A 1,516-nucleotide genomic window follows, 5' to 3' on the forward strand; every position below is an offset into this window, starting at 1 on the left:
ATATTAATTTCATACTTATTAAATAATTTATAATTTAACCAATATAAAGAATGATTTATCTTACATTTTGTGCAGTATGTTATACACTATTAAAATTAAGTGAGTCAAGTGGGAGAATGTTTAATTTTAATTTGTGGCTCACATTTATTTAAATAACTTATAAAATTTATTTTGATAACGTAAGTTATTTATTTTTATAAATCATGATAACTTAAGTTATTTATTTTATTGACTCATAACTTATGTCTAAAAAAATCATAACTTAAGTTATTTATTTTTTATAACTCATGATAACTTAAGTTATTTATTTTCTTAACTCATAACTTATGTCATAATAAATGATAACTTTAGCTATTTATTTTTATAACTCATGATAACTTAAGTTATTTATTTTCTTAACTCATAGCTTATGTCATAATGAATGATAACTTAAGTTATTCATTTTATAAGTCATGAAAACTTAGGTTATTTATTTAATAACTTATGATATTTATTTTTGTAACTCAAGTAACCCCTAAAATGAATAAATGTTATTAACTTATGTCATTGATTTTAATAATAAAATCAATTAATGAAAATCAATTAATTTATTAAATTATCATAATTCTTATTGGTTGAAAATTAATTAATTAATTAAATTATCATAATTCTTATTGGTTAGTAACCTCATTGATAGATGGTTGTTAAATTTTTGATGGATGGTGGTTAAATAAAACATAATTCAAAGAATGGGTTCTCTTCATTCCTAACACACCCCGTACATTTCCCTCAATAAGAAAATATATAAAGTTTCAAGGGATTATAGAGAGAAACTCCATCTCTTTAAGATCAAATTTCTTCAAGATAAAATCTTATCATCAAGAATACAGGCATGTGTTACTTTATTGTGGATATGTAAAGATCATAAATTTAAATGATCTTGACTATTATGTATTTTTTGGAATTTTTGTCATAAAATTCAAACATGAATTTATAACAAGCTAGACTTCTCCAATCGATTAATCTAGTCTAATTATCCACACTCTACATTCCTAAATGATGATCTCCTATCTGCAGAATTAGACAAAGCTATTGAGCAAAGAGTGAATCACCTTAACACAATAGATAACTCATTCATTGATAAGGAGATCCATCGGGATGACTGTGAGGCTCCCTTGTATTGCAAATTATTGGTCCCAAATTAGGAACCTCGAGGGCATCTATGTGAAGGTTGGTGATGTCAAAAACTGAACTCTTTCCTCACGTCAAATCTACCAAGAGGTGGGTTTATGCCTTTGCTCGGCTTTCCAGTGTTGGTTAGCTCATATGCTTCTATCTTGTTTTAGTCCGCTTGTCTTGGTATTGGATAGTTCTTTTTGTCCTTCTCCTGGCTTAGATGCTTGCATTCAATTGGAAAGATATGCATCTTGATCTCCTGTTGGTGAGCCCTCATTTATTGTACTTTCTTTCTTTTGCGCCGTTAGATTAGATATCTTTGGTATCCATGCTTGTTCATTCTTGATGTACAATATATATA

The sequence above is a fragment of the Phalaenopsis equestris genome, unplaced genomic scaffold (assembly GCF_001263595.1).
Source record: "Phalaenopsis equestris unplaced genomic scaffold, ASM126359v1 Scaffold000202, whole genome shotgun sequence".
Taxonomy (NCBI): Eukaryota; Viridiplantae; Streptophyta; class Magnoliopsida; order Asparagales; family Orchidaceae; genus Phalaenopsis; species Phalaenopsis equestris.